The 22333-nt window shown below is 44.1% G+C and overlaps 1 protein-coding gene across 3 annotated transcripts in view; it reads right to left on the minus strand.

Moving 5' to 3' along the window:
- E2F3 (E2F transcription factor 3) overlaps positions 1–22333 on the minus strand; it is an 83336-nt gene that overhangs the window by 49639 nt on the left and 11364 nt on the right. The window lies entirely within an intron of this gene.

Raw genomic sequence — 22333 nt, forward strand, 5'->3', positions numbered from 1 at the left:
CCAAATCAACTAAATTCATGAGTTCTCATCTGGGTAACTCCTTTGGCAAGAGATGGGGGGCCTTTGAATCAGTGGCAAAAATAGCTCAATTAAAATACCATTCTAGTATGTAGTTTGGTTTTGTTTGAAAATGGAAACCAGCAACTTGCTTGCATGAGTAAACAAGACAATTACTCAGGCCGGGGTCTACAGAACAGAGCGCAGAGGAGACAGCTGGCAATTATCTGGCTAACTTAACCAGATAACTCATGCCTAAAAATTCACTCTGGTGCCCAAATTGCCCAGATTGGCTATATTCATAGAAGAACAAAAGAGTGTGATTACCAGATCTCCTTCCAATCTGCATTGCCTAGGTGGGCTGTTTTAAAGCGATGATCTTATCACAAACCATACTCCGTTCTCCACTTCCCCAGTGGAGAGCAAGCTAGGATTTTCACAATGTAAGTTTGAACATTTGCCTCACGTCAAATGAAACAAAAATTTAAGACAGATCAAAGGACTGACAAATTGCACCAGAGGTACTACTTTGAGTGTATACACCTTGAGACAAAGGCCAGATCAAGAGAGATGCTATCATTCCTGGCATCTAGAAATTCTAATGGGAAAAGATACTCAGTAAAAAACAGAGAAAAAGCATTTGTATTGATTATGCAAATTCAGTTCAGTTCAGTTCAGTCGCTCAGTCGTGTCCGACTCTTTGCGACCCCATGAATCGCAGCATGCCAGGCCTCGCTGTCCATCACCAACTCCCGCAGTTTACTCAAACTCATGCCCACTGAATTGGTGATGCCATCCAGCCATCTCATGCAAATTAGGGTGAGCGAAATTTGAAAACATGAATACCCTTATGCTTATTTACTACTTTATACTTTACAAAGCTTTTCACAACTAATGCTCACACTGTGGAGGGTACATTGGGTATTATTATCCCCATTTTATGGATTAAGAATACAGGGCTCTCAGATTTGCTGAAGAGAAGCTAAGGTCGAAGCTGAAACTTGAACTCAAGTCTTCTGGATCCAAGTTTAGTGCCCTTTCCAACATGCTAAGGGCTAAAGTTAACTTAAAGCAAATAAAAAGGATCACATTACCCGGTCAAATCTGTGGTATTCACCATCACAAATAATCCTAGGTCAACACATGTCGTTAAATAAATCTTATAACCAAGCTCGGCGGGAGAATACAGATGGTACGGGGAAGGTGGTAATGAAGAAGGCAGCATTCCCACTGGCTTTCTCTGACCCCGGACAATCGATTTCTCTGACTCAGTTCCTAAATAGTAAAGCAGAAGTACTAAGTAGAGAATCTCCAAAGTCCTTTCAAGAGCAAGTTGGTTACACAACTGAGTGGCTTCACTTTTTTTCTGTTCATGCCTACTCAGAATTCCGTGTTGAATTTCTTCCCCTTCTGGATATTAGCTGCTTCTCCAAGTCAATCACTCTCCGTCCTCCCCAACTAAACAGAACGTAGTTGTTGCTGTTGATCAGTTGCTAAGTCCTGTCTGACTCTCTGGGACCCCATGGACTGTAGCCCACCAGGCTCCTCTGTCCATGGGGTTTTCCAGGCAAGAATACTGAACTGCGTTGCCATTTCCTTCTCCAGGGGATCTTCCTGGACCAGGGATCAAAACAGAAACTGGGTTATGAAATGCATTTTGCCAACTTTTGGCCAACCTAAGTAAAGCAATATGTGAACAAACTGCAGAACCAACATTTTGAGAATCATCTAATGTTTTCTGTAGATTAGAATACTGTTTCTTTTCCAAATTGGATTTGCATCAGCCAATTTTTATACTCTTCTGATAGATCAAGGGCATCAGAAGCCAGAATAAGAACGGTCTTGCCCTAGAGAGAAACATTGTTCCTTTAAAACTGATGCCATTTCAAAAGCTGATAAATTCTACTCAAAATAACCGGTCACCTGTAATTGGCAATGACTGATGTTTCTTTCACTTTCCATTATCAGTTAGGTCCAACCAAGAGACTTCATTTTCTCAGTAGTACATCCCACCTGGGAATGTTGATTTTTGATGTTTTAAAGGTATGAAAGATTTCCTTGCTCCCTAAATGGACTTAATGGCTACAATTTTATGTAAGTCCATATTAGAACTTTACTGGAATTCAAGGGCTTGAATTACAGTCACTGTGATCTCTTTACCTTCATGCTTTCCTACTCCTGCCTGGTACTTTTGTTTAAGGGAGGGGGGAAAGGGCTGCTAATGAGAGAAAGCTTCTCATGTACAGAGAGAGGAAGAAAATCTAGAATTTCCATTCTACTGTAAATGTTCTAAGAGAAAACGCAAATATTCCTTTTTCACAAAGGCAATTCTTTGGTGTATGATCTTAGTTTTGATAAAGTTCTCTTCTTCCCCAGGGGAGGTTGAGAGGAACAAGAAAGCAAGGAAAGAAGGAGCTGTAATAACAATTGCTGACACCTGAGTTCAATCCCTTGGTTGGGAAGATCCCCTGGAGAAAGGAATGGCAACCCACTCCAGTATTCTAGTATTCTTGCCTGGAGAATTCCATGGACAGAGGAGCCTTTGGGGCTATAGCCCATGGGGTTGCAGAGTCAGACATGATTGAGGGACTAACAACAACGCTTTTTTTATTCTGGAATAACAAAAGGAGCTCGTTCTTCTTACGTCCGGTATCCCTTTAATCACGGTATTCAGCCAGTGTAAAGAATTTTAGTAACGCATATTGTTCCCTCTTTTTTTTAAGTTAACAAACCAACTTAGTAAACTTTTACAACTTTTACTATGCTAAAGCAGTCTGGTCTTGTTATCAAGCCAAAAAGCCCAAGCAATATTCAAGTCGCCACATGTTCAGGGTGGACTATTAGGTTTTTACATGACTTTGGGCAAGTTATAACCAACCTAGGTCTCAAGTTCGTCCTCTGTAAAATGGACCCACTAGTAAACTACTTCAAAGAGCTGTTGCTGGGAAGAGCACATAAAAACCATCATGAAATATTCTGAAATAATCCAGTGGGACCTCACTCATCCACGGCGACACCCACCAGCACATCAGTGCTGTACCGAGGGCGGGGGGCAGATGCCAACTGTCCTGGCTCTGGCGCCGCACTCCAGGGCCTTTCTCCATGGAGTATGCCTGGAACGGGTCACCCTCTAGGTTGCCCACCTCCTCTCCATGTGCCAGGCTCTGACTGTGTGCATGTGCCTCTGCTGATTTTGAAGGGGAGAAGCTACTCGCTCTGCCCAGTATGGTGCAAGGCTGGTCCCCAGTGCTCAGTCATTCCGAGGATGCCCAGAGGCGTTCAAAAGCTTGCAGCAGTGAATGGGGTGTCCGGGCAGGGAAAGGATATTCAGCTACCTGGCCCCCTTCCGGTCCCAAATGAGACCAAGAAGTGAAGCTTCCAAGGTATGACAGTTAAACTGAATAAAAGGACATTTTGGAAGAAACCCGCATTGCTCTATTTATCGTCTAGAAAAGGACAAGCAGAACACTTTTGTTAACACTGAAGAATCCACTGATGCGTTGAGACGCTTTTTGTGGGTCTAAGAGGTGTCTTGCATGAGAAGTGAAACTGAGATCTTTCACTGGTAAATTGTTCTTCTAATACCTTGACATCACAGTTTAAACTATACATAAATATGTCACAGATCATCGTGTCTTCAGGTTCAGAGACTCTCAGATCTTAGTGACCAAACCACCCCCTAATTATATGGATCACAAACTGTTAAGTGACCTGTCCGAGGTTTCTTGGGTACTCTGCACCAGGTTCACCAGGATTCAAGCCTCCTGACCACTGCTGGCATGCTCCTTTCTTTAGACCACAACAGACTTACTCATGGTTATTTTCCTTTAATAAATTCTTGCCACAAGTGAATTTAGGCTGTTTTTTAATTAAGGTCTTAAACCAAAAGATCATTTGAAAGCCCTGTCCCTCCCACAAGGCAGGACAAGCTTGTTTTGACCAGCTGTCCTAAGATTTTTCTGCTCTATCATCAAAGCTTGCAATATCCTCTTACAGTCCTGTCAAGGTGAGTACATCTTCCAATCAAACTGTGAGAAAAAAAGAATCTTTCACACAAGGTCCATCTCAAAATTACAAAAGATCCTGGGGGCTGGAAGAAGACTCAAAAAGAATCAGTAAGCCCAGAGCAGGGGGCCATTTTTGATAGGAATTACTAACTATCCTAATTTAAGATAACGTGATAGGACCCGGGTATTTTTTGTTTGTTTTACATAATTCCACTAAGGCTCTTAACTTCTTTTGTGCCATGAGCTTCCTTTGGTCTTCTGGGGAAGCCCACGAAAGCTTGCTCAGACTAATGTTTTTATATGCCTAAGATAAAATAACACACGCTTATAAAGGAAACACTTGTATTGAGATAGATACAGCTACTCAAAATATTAAAAAGACATTTATGATACAGTAATCTGTGTGTTTTACTAAGCATTCAATAAAATATCCAGTAGCAGGTCCAAAAATCACTGTCATTTTGAAGCTGTGATGAGCATTTCAAGATATCTGCCAACAAGTGTAATGTGATATGAGAATATCTGTGATTTCTATAGGTGATGAAGTCACAGGTACTGTCAGTACTGCTCTGATTTATTGCCTACATTCATAATGAAAGGAAAGGCTAAATTTCAGTCATTGCAGTTGTTGTTTAGTTGCTAAGTCATGTGTCACTCTTTTGCAACCCCATAGGTCGCCAGTCTCCTCTGTCCATGGGATTCCCCAGGCAAGAATACTGGAGTGGGTTGCCATTTCCTTCTCCAGGGGATCTTCCCAACCCAGGGATGCAACCTGCATCTCCTGCATTGTCAGGCAGATTCTTTATCACTGAGCCTTCTGGGAAGCCCCAAATTTCAGTTAGAGGCTAGTAAAAATAAAGAAAGAAAATCTAGAATTCAATTTGGGGACTCGTCAAGAACCATATACACTGGGGCCTTCCCTGGTGGTTCAGTGGTCAAGAATCCACCTGCCAATGCAGGAGACGTGGATTCAATCCCTGACCCGGGAAGACCCCATATGCCACGGAGCCACTGAGCCGGTGTGCCGCAATGATTGAACCTGTGCCCTAGAGCCCAGGAACCACAGTTACGGAGCCCGCTACGGAATCTCAAGCACCCTAGAGCCCGTGCTCTGCAACAAGAGAAACTACCACGAGGAGAAGCCCGTGAACCTCAACTAGAGCATAGCCCCTGCTCTCCGCAACTAGCGAAAAGCCAGCGTGGCAACGAAGACCCAGAACAGCCAAAAATAAATAAATAAAATTGTTGAATGAAAAACAAGTTACTGCAAACTTAAAAAAAAGAAAAAAAAAAGAAGGATCATACACTGACCTGTGATCTCCTTGAGGTCTTATTTGCTCTGTGATTCCTGAGACCTATTTCACAGTAAGCTTAATGCACAGCCTGGAGGAGGGCATGGCAACCCACTCTAGCATCCTTGCCTGGAGAATCCCATGAGCAGAGGAGCCTGGTGGGCTCCGATACCATCGGGCAACTAAGCAGAGGACAGCACAACACACAGCAACAAGACAGGCACTCAGTAAATGTTTGAACTAGGCTAAGTAAATATGACCTTCAACAAAAAAAGTAAGATGCTGAGGAAACTCTCAGTGACCTTCAACCTCCCAAATCTCAGCTAGTCCACCCACTGCCAGCAAATGAAAAGAAATGTATCCTTAATACACTGCAATAGACTCACAAACCCGGTGCATGGGACCTGGAAGCCAAGTCCACGAGGACAGCTGGTCAACTGGGTGGTCCAGGCCCTGGAGCCCAATCGAGTTCTTTCATTTAGCAAATATTCACCAGGCACCTGGTAAGTGGCGGGCGACATTCTAAGAACTGGGTGAAGAGCCCGGGTCCAGGTGGAGGTTCAGTTTAGTTCAGTCGCTCAGTCGTGTCCGACTCTTTGCGACCCCATGAATCGCAGCACGCCAGGCCTCCCTGTCCATCACCAACTCCCAGAGTTTACTCAAACACATGTCCATTGAGTCAGTGATGCCATCCAGCCATCTCATCCTGTCGTCCCCTTCTCCTCCTGCCCCAATCCCTCCCAGCATCAGGGTCTTTTCCAATGAGTCAACTCTTCACATGAGGTGGCCAAAGTATTGGAGTTTCAGCTTCAGCATCAGTCCTTCCAATGGACACCCAGGACTGATCTCCTTCAGGATGGACTGGTTGATGTGACACAAATAAAACACAAGAAGAGGAGAGAGTGGCTGGTGGGAGAGGGGAATTTTTAGACTGGCTGGTGGCAGGGCCCTTTCTGAAGGGACGGCTGAGTCAGTCACGACCAGGAACCACGGCCACGTGGGAAGACGTGAGCGAGGCCATTCCAGGCAGAGGGAACACCAAGTACCAAGGCCCTGAGGCAGGAAGAAGTTTGGCTCAGGCCTTTCTTACTTCCTAACTTATTTCCCTCTAAAAAGCTGCTCTACTCCCTAGACCCCCCTTCCCTCCCACAAGACACCCAGAGCATCTTCCTTTGTGCTGTGGGACCCTCGAGAAAACACATAAAAAGGTCCTTCTCCTTCCACACACCTGACTGCACCATGACCTGTCAGCGTTTCCTCTCACAGACCCTCAGGTCTCTTCCAAGACCCCAAAAGATGCTCTGTTCATCTCTGCCGTAACCGTCCCTTCTTCCCTCCATCTATCACACGTGTTCACACACTCCAGGCCACACTGATCTCTCAGTCAGGGAATCTCAGGGTAGGAATTCCACAAATCACCCAATTCAACCATGACCTGTCATAATCTGATCATTCTTTCAGGGATAAGAAATTCAACCCCACCAAAGCAGCCCGTCTCCCCTAAACTTCTAAGTTCATGGACTGTACCATATAGTCAGTTGTATCTCAAACAGTTTTCTGCTGATGTATGTCTATTGATCTCTTTTTCTTCTTTAAGACACTAAGCTCCTTCAGGCTCAGGCTAAGAGGCAGCCTTGCCTGGCATGACTGATCCAGAATATAGGGGGCGGGAGTGGACTCATAAAGGCTGCTCGCTAAATTTAAAGCAAGATAGCCAACTACTGTAGTTTTTTTCCACTCCAAGTTCCTAGACCTAACTCTCCAAGGTTCTAGGATAGACAAGATGGAAAATTTTTGTGGAAACAGCCACAAACTTGGGACCAAATATTTATGGTGAGGCAGGCTTCTCTGGTGGCTCAGACGGTGAAGAATCTCCCTGCAACTCCAGAGACTTGGGTTTGATCCCTGGGTTGGGAAGATCCCCTGGAGAAGAGAACGGCTACCTGCTCCAGTATTCTTGCCTGGAGAACCTCATGGACAGAGGATCCTGGCAGGCTATAGTCCATGGGGTTGCAATGAGTCGGACACGACTGAGTGACTAACTTTCACAATAGTTTGTTTTCTACATCAACCTTTTCTTCTTCACAGGTGTTCTGGGCTGAAGAGTCCACCTCAGAATTCACAGGTTGAAGCCCTAGCCCCCAGTACCTCAAAGTGAGTCTTTCAAGAGATGACAAGTGAAAAAGAGGCCGTTAATGTGAGCCCTAGCACAATGACTGGTGTCCCTATTAGAAGAAGAGATCTGGACACAGAGAGACACCGGGATCCACATGCCCAGGGTCCATGAGAAGAGGCAGCAAGAGGGTGGCCATCTGCAAGCCAAGATGTGCGGGGCCTCAGGAGAAACCAGCCCTGCTGGCCTGAACTGAACCTCACCTTGATCTTGGACTTGCCAGCCTCCAGAACTCTGTAAAATAAATTCCTGTTGCTGAAGCCACCCAGTCAGTGATAGTTCATTATGACAGCCCTAGCAACTAATGCAACAGGTGTCTTAACATTAGACATTTCCAAAAGCAAAAACCGAGACAAGGATTTGGGTGCAAACAGTTTATTTGGAAGTGTTCCCAGGGAGAAGTGGGCAGCAGGGGGCAGGAGGCAGGTGTATTGTTTAAGAGTGTGTGGCCCAGTTCACAGCCATGGGTAACAGAATACCCCCTAAAATTGTTCTGGGAGGCAGGGCCATTTAACTGATGGCTTCCTTCCTTTCCCAGGGAGTGGAGGGTTGCCTCTAGGGGTGTTAGCTCCCTTGACTTGTAGGCTGCAGTGCGTGTGGCACTAGAGAAGCTCCTCGGGAGAAAGCAAAAAGTAGTTCTGCCGGCACCGGAGGTTGCTGAAAACAGGGTGGACCGTAGGGAGAAGATATGGGACCCGAGGGAACGTGCAGTTAGGTGACGACAGTTGACACAGCTGGCTCTTCCTCCAGAGGCAAAAACATCCTTAAGACAGTAACGTTCTGCGATGGACCCATTTCCAGGCCACAAAGACGTAAAAGATGTTGGCATCCATGACAGCTGCTTTCCTCCCAAAGGGTAAATATGGGTATCAGTAGATAATTGAGAGGAAGGTTACAGAAGACTCACTTGGGCATGCTGGCTTTCAGTAGACTCTTGCAAATCCTTTTATTGTTTAAGATTCTTTTTTTAATGTGGACCATTTTTAAAGTCTTTATTGAGTGTTAAAATATTGCTTCTGTTTTACGTTTTATGGTTGGTTGGCATGTGGGATCGATCTTAGCTTCTCAGCTGCCTAACCAGGGATCAAATCCGCACCCCCTGCGTTGGAAGGCGAAAAGTCTCAACCACTGGACCACCAGTGAAGTCCCACAAAAACTTCTGTCTTTCAGAGAAGAATTTCGGTTGGCTTTTTTTTGTTTGTTTTGCTATTTTCCAAAGCCAGTCTAAAGTCGTTTACAATCTACCTGTTCCATTTGATGTAACTGGCCCTTCAGCACTGAAAGGAATTCTACCGCTTAACGAGCAGCAGAAAGAGTTTAGAGATTATTAAGTCCTCATTTAAGTTTCAGGTAATCTCTGGAAGGCAAACCATAGAAAGGATTCTCTCCCATCCAGGTTTAATCTCTGAAGCTGGGTTTTAAGGTCAGATATATGGCACTTCTGAACTTCAGATGAGATTACTTCTAGTTTATTCAAGCTATCCTTAAAGACCGATGAATGGGATCACAGAACGAATTTTCTAAATTGCCTTCAGAAAATTATTTCCATATTTTTGGCAAATAATCGTCTGAAACGTAGTATTTAACAGTTTTGTAAAGTACAGCATCCAATGCATGAGACAAGTGCTCCGGCCTGGTGCACTGGGAAGACCCAGAGGAATCGGGTGGAGAGGGAGGTGGGAGGGGGGATCGGGATTGGGAATACATGTAAATCCATGGCTGATTCATATCAATGTATGACAAAACCCACTGGAAAAAAAAAAAAAATTAAAAAAAAAAAAAAAAGTACAGCATCCAAGATGAAGTTATGCAGGGAGATGCCAGACATGAGTGGTATTTCCTGGTATTTTCCAATACTCTGAGTTCTATCACTAGAGTTGCCAGATTTAGCAAATAAAAATGCAGAACACTCAGCTGAATTAGTTTCACACAAACAGCAAATAATTTATTATAAGTATATCCTAAATATTGCATGGGACATACTTAAACTAAAAGTACTTATTTATCTGAAGTTCAAATTGAACATGGCATCTTTTATTTTATATGGCAATCCTACCTACCTTAATATCCCAGAATGGAAAATTATCAAAATTAGGATTTAAAAGTAAGATTTCTTTTTAGAATTTAAACTTACTATTTTAACTTCTATAAACCACATGCTCAAAAGCGTGACTAGTTCAAATAAGCTGCTATTCTAATAGACAGGATTCCCGTTAGAACTGACGGTTCATTCTAACAATTATGGCCATTCAATTTGAAAGAAATAAAAAAGTTTAAGAATAAGCATTAAAATTCCCCTGAAATCCATGTGTAGGAACAAAAAGTCATAAACTACCTGTACAAAAAAAGAGCGATTAAAATGTAGTAAGAAAAAAAAAGTACTAAGAACCCATTTTATTTGTATAGCTTGCCACTGTTTACCTAGTGCTTACAAAAACTAAAATATTAATGTAGGCTATATGACCCTGGGGGGAAAAGAAACAAAAAAAAGAAAGTTGTTGAGAAAATATGACTGGATTTGAATGCTTTACACACCTCGAGGAAGAGCTGAACAATTTCCTCTCCTGTCTCCTCCTTCCCTTACGGTCCAAGACATGGTCCAAGGTTTTCAGGACTTTAGAAGACCGCTTACATGGAAAACACTATACCTTAGGAAATGAGTACACCTTGTTTGGAAAGATTTGAATGATTCTGCAATAACGGAAGAAAGTCTGAATGCAGTAGAAGTAGGATTACCTGAGAGCACGACCTCTCAACCTCAGCAATGCTAACACTGGACTTCCCAGGTGGGAGATGCAAGAGACATGGGTTCAATCCCTGGGTCAGGAAGATATCCTAGAGAAGGAAATGGCAACCCACCCCAATATTCTTACCTAGACAGAGAAGCCTGGTGGGCTGCAGTCCATGGGGTCTCAAAAGTGTCAGACACAACTTAGCGACTAAACAACAACAATCCTTTGCTGCAAGGAGGGCTGCCCCTGTGCATTTTGGGGTGCTTAACATCCCCGGCCTCTGCCCACCAGATGCCCATAGCAGCCTCCTACCTGCAGTTATGACAACCCAAAATGTCTCCAGACATTGTCAAATATCCATCCCCAGGAGGGCAGAACTGCTCCAGTTGAGAACCACTGGCCTAGGAGAACCTTTAGTGTCTTGGTTCTCTCTCTAGTCCTGAGCTCCCGGCAATTTTTAAAAGTATCATTGCAGGGCAGCTTGGAATAACAGAGAGAAGGCGGGAAGAAAAGCTATAACAAAATATGCACCAAATCCATGATGATCAAAATTGCTCTAAACATATTTATAGTATAATTAAATGCAACAGGTCTATCTATCTAAAGACACCTCTAATTCTCTTTATATGAGGAAGTGGAGTGCTAATACAAGGTTTAGACTGGAGACCTGTTTTCAGCCCCATCTCTCCTACTTACTCACCACATCTAGGAAGACCTAACCTTCTGGTCACTTTATATGATGTACCTTCTCGTCTGTCTCTCCATCAACCTGGAGATGCAGGCCATGAATTGTCCCACCTTATGGATGAGTAAACTGAGGTCTATAAAAGCGAAATAACTTTGCTGAGCCCCCGCAGCTCGAGAGATATTAAAACTAAGTAACTGCAAAGTTCTAACCTCTTAACCTCAAGGTGGGGGAAAAACAAGTCACTAAATGTCTCTGACCTTCATTCCGTTTCCTCACCTGCAACCCAGAAATAACATTTCTCAGTATTTCTCAGAATCGCTGCAAGAATTTAAATTTCAGTTCAGCGAGTTGTTAGACAGATGGCAGGGATCAAAGTCCCGGGTGCGGGCAGGCGGTGATCTTCAGCGATTTCTGAATGACTGTGGCATTCTCTAGGCCTGCTGCACTTGAACTGTGCCCATCTCAAAGGCCAGAAGAACCACACCCTGCTTCTGAGATCTACTTAGACTAGAAAATGAACTGGAGCCAACTCACGGTGAAAGCGCACAATCAGGAATGCAAATGCAAACAGTAAACAGCATAATTAACCCTTAGGACTTGAAAAGAGGAGAAGTGAGCGACACCAAGTCTGGCTGGGAAAGGGTGTGGTAACTGACGGGAGGACCCCGCCCTCAGTGGTTTCCCCTCCTTGCCAGGGGCCCAGTCACCTCCAGTGGAACACCCAATGCATGGGTGCAGCTGAGTGGCTACCCTGAGTCCCTAAGTCCTCCCATAGCTTAGTGGACAAAGTCACAGGGGATCTGAGCAGAAGGAGGCCATAAAGATCGCTCAAACCTGACAGATCGGAAATGAGCCAATGTGTGAAAGAACTGATCTGGCCCTTCCAAGCTGTGAGCCCCACCAGGCCTCAGGTCCCCACGAGAACCCTGACCCCCCAGCAAACCCCTCTGCAGGCTGGGCCCTGGCCCATCCTTCTTTCCTAAGCAGCCTCCCAAGAAATCACCGCGCAGTCTGGCCCGCCTCCAACAGTCATATTTGTCACATACCTATCTTTGCAGGAGTAGATTCGGGACCCAATTATTGTTTTGAACTTCTAAAGGAAAACGCCATTTGGGCAGCACGTTCCCTAAAGCACAAGTGAAACGTTTCATCTCTGGGTTATAAAGTCCCACTGGGGTAAGAAGCAGCTGTGGGTGTGAATACAGGGAAGGCTCTCGATTCCTATCACAGGATAAGAAATGCAATGAGGTTGAAGTCCATTCAATATGCTTGAGGGGAAGGAGCAGTTAGCAATGGTGGGCAACACCCCGCTGCTTTATTATGGAGGCAAAACCAGCTAACGCAGTGCCTTATACAGAACTTTTAATTCTATTTCCCTATTTCCCCCTACCCCCCCCCCCCCCCCCCCCCAGTTATCATAGTGGGGAAGGTACAGATAGGTGGTTTGGAGTAGCAGTAGATCACACAGGCTGTTCGAAGAAAAAATGTCTCACCCATCGTTCCATGAAGCCGCATTTAGATTCTAGGTCTAATTTCAACAGATATCAGCACAACGGAGCTACGGTTACAGCGGACAGATCATTTGTCAAGAATGGAAAAAGCCAGGATGCCGGGGCAGTTGTACTGGGGGTGGTGGGGGCATGGATGGAAAGGAAAAAGTGAAAGTATATTTTAAAAGAAAGATGGAGAAGAACGGCTAATAGAGTGGGCAGAGTTAAAACTTCAGCGCCAGGAGCGAGGGAAAGCCCAGGTCAGCAGAGGTGAAGCCAGGGCGTTAGAGTTCCTGGCACCACGTGGTCACCGCCAGAGCAACCCCACGGCCCACCTGGGGGTCACAGTCCCGGGACAGTAGGTGGTGACTGGAAAGATTTGCCCAGTGGGCAGGTGGGACTGAAACGGATGTACCAGCCATCACTGCAGACCTAAAATCAAGGCCGGGCAGCCAGTGCTAAATAGGTAATAAAGTAATCATACATTTACCTTTCAGTCTGGAAGGAAACCTTGCAAGTTTTCACAAAATTAAGAGTGCAGTCATGTAGCAAAAGAATTCTTTGATGAAGTGCCTTGTGTTTTATGGTAAAGTGGGCTGATCAAACAAGTGAACAACAAAACACAACTATATATTATTGTTTTTATAGAGGTCCCTGAGATTTAATAGCTACGCCTCTATCCTTACACCTGTGACTGTTGAAGAAAAGGGAAAAAAATGAAAGAATTTAGGACATTAAAAAACAAAATTTGACCTGCTGATTGCCAATTTACTGCACACGAGAAATTCACTAAGCATCTAGTAATTTACATTCGGGGGGTAGTAGTTCTTCCCCGGCTATTCTGTTAGGTATTTTAAATTATAATTTCAAGTGGACTCATTGTCACAGGCCTCTGGGTCCATTTTACACACAAAATCAATATACTACTACTAATAAATAGGATTACTTTTCCACGGCTCCTGGGGGGAGCTCAGCTGGACTTGTTTGGGAGGCAGTTTCAAAGTTCTCAGAAGAAAATTACTTTCCTGATGTTCACCCTTAAAAACCCACAGAAGACACCCGAGAGAAACTGAATCCAGAGGCAACCAGCAGTGGGATGGCAAGTCTTAGACTGGTGCTCGGGTGCTCAGGCGTGACCGACTCTTTGCGGCCCCGTGGACTGTAGCCCGCCGGCTCCTCTGTCTGGGGAATTTTCCAGGCAAGAATACTGAACTGGGTTGTCATTTCCTACTCCAGGAGATCTTCCCAGTCCAGGGATTGAACCCGCGACTCTTGTGTCTCCTGCATTGGCAGGTGAATTCTTTGCCACTGCACCTCCTGGGAAGCCCCATAGACTGGTAGGAAGATGGATTTAGACACAGAGAGAAAGCGTCCCTGTTTAAACCCTCCTCTTAGGATCTCTGCAGGCCTTTGTTCCTCCAACCCGTGCTGCCCTTTCTCTGAAAATGTAGAAGCTCCCAGGGTCCTGTCTGTGGCCTCTTCCATCAAAATTGCCCCTCCTTTAACATCCAGGGCTGTGTATGCCTCACCTCTGTATGATCCATGCCCTGACCCAAAGATACTGTCAGAGCCGAGGACGAGTTAAATCAGTATCCTGGTTGCCTATCCAGATGCCTAAGAAGCATCTGCTAAGTGATTTTTCTCCTCTCACTTTCTATATTTTACACGGTGGCCCCCCCTTGACTCATCCTAAATTGGAAAAACTACTCTTGGCAAAGCCGGGTCTTTCAACTCTTCCTGCCCCACTGTGTGAGATCTTGTTAGGTCTTCTTCGCACAATAAAGACTGCTTAAGTGCCATCAACTGCCCCACAGAACATAGAAACAGTTGATAACTCACCCCAGACAAAGGCCTGTAGGTATCCCATGAAGACACTCCACGTGTCTGGGGGTGGGCAGGGACCATCAGAGTTAAGGGAGAGGTTTGAAATCCTTTCTCGTCTGGAAGTGTAGCTGAGGACAAACAGCTTAACCAATGAGCCTCACCTTCCCCCTTTACAGATGAGGGACGGTTGCTTTACAAGATGAAATAATATATATAAGACATTCATTGCCATTCCTGGTGTACAAAACTATTCAATCAGGTTGTTGTGGGGGTGGTTTAGTCACAATAAAATAGGCAACTGTTATCTTTCTTATGGCCCCAAATTGACAGTGGATAGGGGAGAGAGAACCCCAGTCTGTACAATTGCAAGAATGTATAAAAAAGAATGAATAATGAAAACCAGTAAGGAACCAATAATGAAAAGCAATTTTAATGAAAAAACCAAGTATAAGATGAAAGGGGATGGGATTTTTCCAATTTATAGCACAATATAGCATAAAGTTACTGTATTTAGAGGGATGGTATTTCCTTAGAAAGAGACAAAGGTATCAGTAGAGCAGAGTAGAAGGTCCAGGTACTGATCAACACAGATCCATGCATGAGGCTGCACATGCACACACACACACACACACACACACACACCAAAAGTGGCATTTCAAATTCATGGGTAAAGGCTGAACCACTCAATAAATGTCACTAGTATAACTGGCTATCCATTTGGGAAAAATACAGGGTCAGATCTTTAACACCTACACATAACCCCTTCCAAAGAGGTTAAGCATCAAAATAATAAAATTATAAGATCAGAAGAACACAGAGAATAGTTTATAATTTGAGGATTAGGAAGGGCCGCCAAACTGACAAAAGCAAAGACTATAATTTTATATATTAAAAAATGAGCAAAATTTCTGTACAGAGAAATACATCTCACAGATAAAAGAAAAATGACAAACTGGCAAAAAAAATATTTAGTACACACACGTATGCACACACATACATACAGAGAAAGTGCAGTATCTGAGAAGCTCCAATAAATCAGTAAGAAAACTATAAATAGCTGTATAAACACAAACGATAAAGGATTCAAAGAAGCAACTCACAGAAATACATTGGGCAGAGATGCTTAAATTGACTAATTCCTCTCTCTTTCATCATTTGTAAAATCACAACAATAATCATACCAAACTCACAGGGATGTTGAACTTTAAATTAGTAAATTTCATTTAAAGTGCTTAAAACAATCATGTCACATAAAACATCCAACAAATATTATTAACCAGCAGCAGTAATAATAGCTGCAGTGGTGGTGATGACAGTCGTATAATTAAAGAAACACAAAACAAGAATCAGGAGATAGCATCTAGCATTTCTAGCAAAACCATCATGAGCAAAACTGCAAAACAACTAAGGTGATCTCAAATTGTAAAGAGTACGAGAAAAGAAGCATTCTCCAAACTGGTGAGAGGAAGAAGAACAGCTTTGGCTTTTAGTGGGGGGCAATTTGGCCTTATCTACCCAGCATTTTGGGTTTCCAGGTAGCTCAGTGGTAAAGAATCCACCTGCCAATGCAGGAGACATAAGTTCAATCCTTGGGTGGAGAAGATCCCCTGGAGAAGGACATGGCAACCCATTCCAGTAGTCTACCCTAGAAAAATCCCATGGACAGAGGAGCCTGGCAGGCTATAGTCCATGAGGTTGCAAAAGAGCCGGACGTGGCTTAGTGACTAAACAACAACAATCCAGCATTTTACTATATGTGTCCTGTGACAGAAATTCAATATATGTATAGAAATCTACATATTCAATACAATATATGAATATGTATTCATAGATATGAATGTGTCTACATATTCAATATAATATATACAATCTACAAATTCAATATATGTATAGAAGTCTACATATAAGAACTTCAAATGGAGTGTTAGCTATAAAAAATTCGAATCGCCATGTTGTACACCTGAAACTAATATAATATTGTAAATCAACTATACCTGAAATAAAAAAATTTTAAAGAAATCTAGCCTTCAGAAATACATGCATACACAAAAACATATGTACAAGGATAAGCAGTGTAGAACTATTTATAAAATTCAAATAGGAAGGATTATAAAAATCAAATAGGAAAAAAAAAATCAAATAGGAAGAGTTAACTACATTCTGGCATATCCCATATAATGGGCAGCAGTTCCTTGGTGGCTCAACTGGTAAAGAATCCGCCTGCAATGCAAGAGACCTGGGTTCAATCCCTGGGTTGGGAAGATCCCCTGGAGAAGGAAACAGCTACCCACTGCAGTATTCTGGCCTGGAGAATTCCAAGGACTGTATAGTCCATGGTGCCGCAAAGAGTCGGACACGACTGAGCGACTTTCACATACAAGGTGTAATGGACATCAAGATGGAAATACATCTAATACCTGTTAAGTACAAACTGCAAGCTGCAATTTGCATCTGCATATAAGATATATATTTGCAAGTGGATATAAAAGGGACAAACCAAGCTGTGGTAGTCACCTCTGGAAAGTGAAGCAGGATTAGGAGGGAGTGGAGAGGGTATTTCAAATTTTACTTCACTGACTTAGATCATCTTTGATTTCTTTAAATAACAAACCTGGACTAAAAACAAGTATTTTCCCTTTAAAAAAAAAAAAAAAAAAGGCAACTAAGTCAGTGTTATCCTAACAGACACCACTGGATGCCTGAGTAAATGACAGTGTCCATTATGTTCTTCCAGCAGAAGGCAGACTCCCGACCCTGCAGGTGAGCTCCAGAGGGGAGCCGGCACAGTGGGAAGATGCTAACAGGATGAGTCAAACCCCTGTGTTCTGACTCAGCTAATAACCTTCTGATCGCAAACCCAAGGCAAGACCAATTTCTGCAACTGTCCACTTGGCAGTTAAGTTTCTCAGAGTAAATTAGTAAGTTTGCATTCCAGTTCATCAACCTCTAGAACTCTGATTTACACCAAGTAGTCCCCAGGGCAATAAATAAATAAAGTCCTTAATCTTGCCAAGTTGGGGTCTATGTCTAGTCTGATTGAGTGCCCTTCTCCAAGGTGCAAAGAGCTGGAGATTTAGCTGACTTGAGGGGGGCAGCCCACAACCTGACCACTGTAACTTTATTCTTCCATTACAGCAAAACTCCAGCACTTGGTAACTTGTTACTGTCAAATGTCACAATGCGAGTTTAGATCCGCCTAAAAATTATTTATCAAACTCAACTATGCACCCAGCATGGCTCCAGTCTTTTGCTTCTAGTCTAGATACTTCTTTGACTCTGCACGGCACAGGGGAGGCCCACACCCTGGTCCCCAGACCTGGTTTTGGACAGGGTGGGGGGCGCCAAGTCAGGACAGATGTTCAGAGGTGGCGGCACTGCAGGGCCACACCCTGGCCACCCTCGCCGTATACAGGAGCCCACGTCGAAAGTCAAGGACTGAGAAAAGCCGATCCTTATTCTCAAGCGAGGCAGGAAGCAAGAAATGAGTACTGCTCGCCTTATTTTCCCAACCTCTATAATACAATCAACCACAAATGATAAACTGGAAACCATCACTGTAACCAGAAGCTGTTTTGGCTGAAGGTGGGCAGATGGAAGGGCGGTGGGGTGCAGGAAAGGCCCACCAATGGCCGGAGAGACACTTGTAGAAGAGGACAGCAACAGGATCAAGCTGGACCACAGTAAAGCTTTATAACCTTCCATGTGCATTTTCAAGACACAACCTTTTATCAAAAGGAACCATCAGTCCACCTCAAGCACGCCTTTTAACATAATCAACATAATAGTAATTAATTAGCATTTGTAAACTGCAGATGGCTGCTATATTAACAGATTCCCTATAAGCAGAACCAGGTTTGGGTAAGTGAAGCAAAGAATTTCTGTTAATCTGATTAGGGCTTTAAAAAAATAAAAATCCATCTTTGGGACTTCCCTGGCAGTACAGTGGTTAAGATGCCACGCTTCCAACGCAGGCGGTGCATGTTCAAACCCTGGGCAGGGAACTAAGATCCCACATCTCTTTCAGACAAAGAAAAAAAAATCCATTTTCATGAAAAAAAAAAAAAAGAAAAAGAAAAATCAGGTAACATCTACTTCTTTTAGGTCTCTAAGTTTATTTAATTACATACATATTTAATACAAGTTTTAACAGATCAAAACTTCTGATTCCATGATTTTGGTTATAATTTATATGATGGTTATTCATACTCAAACTGTCTATAGTCAAAAGCTTTTCACATAAATAACTGTGGTATCTATTTAATGCCTTTATTGGTTTTCATAATGAGTTGGGAACAGGGGCGGGAATTTATCAAGTGGCTGGACACTCTGTGCCCAGCTCCAGGCTGGATGCTGGCCCAGGGTCTCTCATTTCATTTACTCCTCACGGTATCTTTAAATACCCAAATTACCAGACATGTAAGGAGAGCTACCATTTCATCTCCAGGGAAGCCTGGTCCATCTAGCTGGCTTATGATGTGAGGGTTTTTTTTTTTCTTCTGGTGCTAGATAGAAAAGAATGGGATTCCCTGGTGGCTCAGATGGTAGATACCTGCAGTGCAGGAGACCTGAGTTCGATCCCTGGGTCGGGAAGATCCCCTGGAGAAGGAAATTACAACCCACTCCAGTATTCTTTCCAGGAAAATCCCGTGGACAGAGGAACCTGGTGGGCTACAGCCCAGAGGGTTGCAAAGAGTCAGGACACGACTGAGCGACTTCATTTTCACTTTCACTTTCAGATAGATAAGAGGGCGATTAAAAGAGAAGACATTAAAAGAAGGAGCATAACTGTCAAACACATACATCACAAGCCTCTGGAGAAAAGGGAAGGAAGCAGTTTTCCCATTCACGGGATGCGGAAAAGTCCAAAGAAGGCTAAGAATGTCTGTGACTGAGTTCTGCGCTGTGGCTTGCAGGATCCTCCTATTTTAAGGAGGGAGGCCAGGCCCAAAAGAGATCAAAGCACACTGCCAGTTTTGAACTGTCTCCATACATCTAAGACTGTCTTTCGTAAGCTCTGCTGTTTTGGGAAATGTACTATATGGGGCAGGGCTTTCCTGGTGGCTCCGAAAGCAAAGAATGTGCCTCCAACGGGGGAGACCCCGGTATGGTCCCTGGGTCAGGAAGGTCCCCTGGAGAAGACGGAATGGCAACCCACTCTGTATTCTTGCCTGCAGAATTCCAAGGACAGAGGAGTCTGGTGGGCTACAGTCCATGGTGTTGCTAAGAGTCAGACACAACTGAGCGGTTCACACACACACACACACACACACACACTATGGGCAACTCCCTCTCTGATGGTAGCAGTCTGGTGGGCTACAGTCCATGGTGTTGCTAAGAGTCAGACACAACTGAGCGGTACACACACACACACTATATGGGTTCACACACACACACACACACTATATGGGTTCACACACACACACACACATATATGGGTTCACACACACACACACACACACACTATGGGTTCACACACACATACACACACTATGGGCAACTCCCTCTCTGATGGTAGCACGTAACACAGCCCAACCCAGACCTTGGTTTCCCCTAGTCTTTTTTGTTGAGAGGCATCTTTCCCCAAACCACACCTCTCAAACTTGATGCTTCAGAATGACCTGGGCTGGGGGTACCAGTCAAACCCCAAGCTGCTGGCCACACCCAGAATTTCTGAGTCAGTAGGTCTAGGGTATAAATCCAAAATTTGCATTTCTAACAGCCTAAGTGCTGCTGCTGATCTAGAACCACAGATTTAAGAAACAACATTGTAAAAAAAAAGAAAAAAAACATAAAACAGGATCCATCTAACACAGGGACGGGTGCTCTGGGACAACCCAGAGGGATGGGGCGGGGAGGGAGGTGGAAGGAGCGGGGTGTCAGGCTGGAGGGGGCACATGTGCACCCATGGCTGATTCATGTTGACGTATGGCAAAAGCCACCACAATACTGTAAAGTAATTGTCCTCCAATTAAAAAAAAAAAAAATGACAGGAACGGTGGGAGGTGGGTATTTTGCCAAAATGTGGCAAGATTTTCATCAATTGTGATCCAAGCCACATGAAGACAGGGGATTTTTGTGTCTACACTGCTGCATCCCCAGAACTCAGAACAGGGGCTGGCATATATACTCGGTGCCCCAAACATACCTGCTAAGTAAGTCAAATGGATCAGTTTGCCCCGTGGTGGAAACTGGGGCCGGCACGGGGATGGAGGTGCGAGGGAAGTGCTTGTGGAAACACCAGCAACAAAGGGAAAGGCTTTTAATAGCTGAACTGCTCTGAGAGGGAAGCTCAGCTTGATAGCAATGATTGCAACAACAGCAATAACGATACACATGATGACCACAAACATGTCAGAGTATATAGTTCGCGGCTAGCGCTGGAGCCAGCACTTAACATGCATTAGGGCGTTCAATCTGTACAACTACCTATGAGATGGGAAACTTGATTCTCCTCATTTAATGGGTGAGGAAACAGGTTAGAAAGTAAGTGATATGACCAAGTCCTTAGTCTATCTATGGAGAAGCTGGTCCTGAGCAGAAGGTCCCTGTTTTTTCAGAAAGTCTTAATTACCGAGTTGAGTCAATGATAAATGCAAAACTTCTTTGGCCTTCGTGGAACTGCAGACTTTGATCCCTTCTTCTCCAGGTTAGGGAGGGGCTTCGAGTGGCCCATTCCTAGTACGCCTGCCTGATTGGTAAACAGACAGGGCTTTGCTAGCTACACAGAGCCTGTCTTCTCTATATCATCTCTCAGTGGTGGACAGTGATCCCAGCACTGGGATCCATGTGGTTCCATGTGGGCTTGGGCATGCCCAAGTTAAAGAGCTAGTTCAGTGGTTCATCAACAGGCCGGGGGAGGGGGCCAGGCGGAGGTGCAGGCTGATTTTGCCCTCAGGGGATCCTGAGGCAACGTCCAGAGATATTTTAACTGGAAGGTGCTACTGGTATCCAGTGGGTGGAGGCCAGTGACACTGCTCAATACCCCACGATGCACCGGACTGCCTGCCCACCACACAGGAGTCTGGCCAAAACGTCAATGGTGCCGAAACGCTGCTCCTGTTTTGACCCTCCAAAAGCCTGCTCCATCCTCACCGCTAGGGTTGGATCCCTGAGAAACTTCATCGATACTCACTTAGGGCCCTCACCATTTTTGTCTCATCTTAGTTACTGAAAAACTTGTTTCATCTCCCCTATCTCCTGATGAACTTGAAGGCAAGAGTATCTTAGTCACTGGAGCACCCAGAATACTGGGAACCCAGTCAGCTCAAAGTGGGTGTTCAGTATCTGTCCTGTAGTTTGTTTTCCCTCAAATGGGTAAAAACACTGAGAATTCAGATGTAATCAATTCTCAAGAGCTCCTACCACGGAGGAGGGGTGGTGGGGTGTATACACTAAGTTAGGAATGCACAGTACACTTCCTATAAACGTAGCTCATTGAATCCTTTCAATTACTGAAGGAGACAGGAACACTATTTTCGGTAGTTACAGCTCATAGATGGAATTTGTGAAGGATCACATGCTGGTAACTGACAGGGCCCATTTCTGGAGCCAGATCGCCAAGCCCTCTGCTCCTTCCGTACCCCACAACCAATGCCATGGGTCCCCAGAGTTGAAAACCTCCCTCCTAAAGACCAGTCCCAGGATTAGAGTGTCTGAGATGCTGGCAAGGAAAACAGGAATATAAAAGGTTGAAAACTTTACCACATTATTAGTGGAATCATCACAAGTTTGGGTATCCACCACACCAACAAAAATCGGTCAATTCAAGGGTTATTGCAAATAGGCTTAAACACAAGTTACCTATTTAAAAATCAATAACAAAGAATTTACACGGCTCTTTCATTTTTAAACTTTAATATGCTAGGACTTAAGAAAATAAATCCAAGATTTTTTTTTTTTTAACCTGTAAAATCAGAGAGCCTAGGAAATCATGGTCAAAAAAGCCATCTTAGTTCAAGACATAATTATGTGACCTTTCTCTATGCATAGCTCTCTCCAGCTGGCTCCTCTTTGCTTTGAGAGCCTGCAAACTGTGGGCTTTCTCAGAGCAGCCAGGAGCCAGGCCCAGACCTGGGAAAGCACGTCATAAATAACAACTGATGGCTCGTCTCTGGGAGCCCTGACAGTATT

This window comes from Cervus elaphus, chromosome 7 (assembly GCF_910594005.1).
Source record: "Cervus elaphus chromosome 7, mCerEla1.1, whole genome shotgun sequence".
In the NCBI taxonomy this organism is placed as follows: Eukaryota; Metazoa; Chordata; class Mammalia; order Artiodactyla; family Cervidae; genus Cervus; species Cervus elaphus.